The sequence below is a fragment of the Anoplophora glabripennis genome, unplaced genomic scaffold (assembly GCF_000390285.2).
Source record: "Anoplophora glabripennis isolate ALB-LARVAE unplaced genomic scaffold, Agla_2.0 scaffold25, whole genome shotgun sequence".
Classification (NCBI taxonomy): domain Eukaryota; kingdom Metazoa; phylum Arthropoda; class Insecta; order Coleoptera; family Cerambycidae; genus Anoplophora; species Anoplophora glabripennis.
This window is the reverse complement of record NW_019416306.1, coordinates 370,306-372,964: the sequence shown is the minus strand read 5'-3', so window position 1 is coordinate 372,964 and position 2,659 is coordinate 370,306.

The following is a 2,659-nucleotide window of genomic DNA, read 5'->3' as shown; positions in this document are numbered from 1 at the left end:
ACATAATATAAAAACACTATTACCATAATGCGTATAAAATATAAAATGATTTCTATACGGTTCAATATTATTTATCTTTGTGCCGCTCGCCATGCACATCGGTAGAATCTATAATCGTGTATAGACTGAGTTACACTGAACGTCGATCTATATTTTATCTCTGTCTTTTGCACTTGGTAGGGAATAGGGAAATGCTTTTTTAGTGGGTGTAAACGGACTTGATTTGCCCGACCTGAGAAACGTCATAGCATAAGCGTAGACGAGGGGTCTAATTCCATGGCTATAATAAATTTATAAATTAAAAAACACGACTGGGACGTTTTAAAATGCTGTAATAGTTAAAATTGATCAAAGTGCCGGTTATAGCAAACCGTAAAAAATATTAGATGTTATGTTTTATTATGTTTTTTCAATATCTTCTATATCCTGTTGCCTTTTACGCAGACACGCCAATGGATTTTCGTTCCCGGCACGCATCATCCCCCTTACTAGTCCAAGAGCTAGCGATGAATCCCTATCTATAATTTTGGCCGTCGAGTATAATCTAATTCTTTTATTAGTTGGTGATTTTTCACATGCCTCATCAGTATTATCACAATCTATTTCGTCGTCAATTTCCTCGTTTTGCAACTGCAAAATATCATTTTCTAACTACTCTGATTACCGAGTTCACTTGCACTTTCTTCTGACATGTCTTCTTCAAAATCGATTTCGAACTCGTCTACTTCCACTGTTTTGTAAGCATTTTTACACATTTGCTCTTGGCAATGGGTACAATACTCAAAGCATTTTTGAACTCGAGAATTCAGATCGGAGTAGCTGTGTGTTTGCTCCCTCCACCACTGATACTCATTGATTTCACGCGGTCTTGAATATATTTGAGCGACATTTTAAATGGGACGCCCGTGATTGCAAATTTTGAAAATTTATATTTGGAAAGTACTCGGAATGGCAAACCTAATTAAAAAAACAGCCCTTATACTCTAATAGTTTTGCTGTAAATAAGGGTTAACTATAACGGGCTATAACTCCCAAAATAATGGGCGGATCATCAGTTTTTTTTTAAATACTTGTCTTTCCGAGTATTTTCAAACCATATTTTAAAATTTAAAAAAAATTGAAAAACACATTAAATTAGTGCAATTGTTTATGAGCGTGAAGATTGCGAAAATGTTTAAGCAACCACCATGGCTCACCTAATAGTCCGATTTGAATTTTTCAAAAACCATTTTAAAGCTTGAGAGCTCTTCTTTTTGTTGTTCAAGTATTCAAAGGCTTTAGATTTTTAGAAATATGATTTTGAAAATTTTTTAATTTAAAAAAAAATAAAAAATTTAAACAATTATTATGTAAAAACTATCGAACCGAATTGGATGAAATTTGGTGTGATGATTCTATGCACTAAGAAGTTTAATTGGGAGTAGTATGAACAAAATTGACAAATAAACTAGCATTTTTTACAATTTTTTATATGATTTTTCCGATTTTTGCAATAACAATAATTATTTTTTTGAATTGCAACTAACTCTATCTTGTTTAAAATTTAATTATAAAACTTTTTTTCCTCTTCCATTTTTGTCTAAAATGAATAGTTGCTAAGTTGTCGACGAGAAATCCAAGAAAAAAATGAATTTTTTTGCTATTTTATTATACTTTTTTGCAATAACAATTAAGCCAACGTTTTTTTTTATTTGCATAGAAAAATTATCATTTCTGATGTTATTTAGAAGCCGTTAAAGCAAAAATCTCCGATCATATGCGTTTTACCCAAGTATACCCTTTTTAAAATAGATACCGCCTGGACTATAGTACGCACGTGCGAGATAACATTTTATTGTGGACACAATTAATACATTGCAAAACAACACTGAAAATAGTATGTTTTAAATATACCTACGTATGAACAATATAAAGAATCATACATTGTACAAGTAATAATATTTTCTACTCGTGTACGAAACGGCATAAACGAGAAAATTGTGGCAATTTTCTATTATTTTTCTACTTTGTCGATCTGACTCGTATTAAAATTCAAAATAATTTACAACATGAAAATCCAATGTGGACTTATGCCTACATTTATATGACTTTATAATGTAGTTTACTACGTGCATGCAAAATGGCATAAGCGAGAAAGACAATAACAACAATTTTCATGAATTTTCCTACAACTTTTCAAAAAATTTTTAGCATATAGTCATCACCAGGGACTTACGCCCTTTAAAAAATGAATACTTTCACTATTTTCTTTGCAATAAGCTTTAATTTATTCACGAGAAATACGTTGACCAAAACGAAAAATTTTCCGCAGCTTTTCCAAAGCCCTATTTTCTTTAGTCCTTAGTAGGACTTATGCCAATGTTTTTTATGAGCTTTTCGAATATAATAATGTCATATTTCTAATTGGCATTAATGAGAAATTGGTAGACAAATAAAGATGTTTTTCACATTTTCTTAAAAAGTTTTCCATTTTTAGGTCCCTTACGACACTTATGCCAAAAAAATTTTGTGATAAAATCGATACTTCTCTTCAACTTATGAACACGACATAAGTGAGAAATACGTCGCTGTACACATTATTTTTTTGAAAAGGAAAATTCAATTTTCATAAAGGTGTCCCGCAGCCCATCTTTTAAATTTAGTTTATTGTACTTGTCTC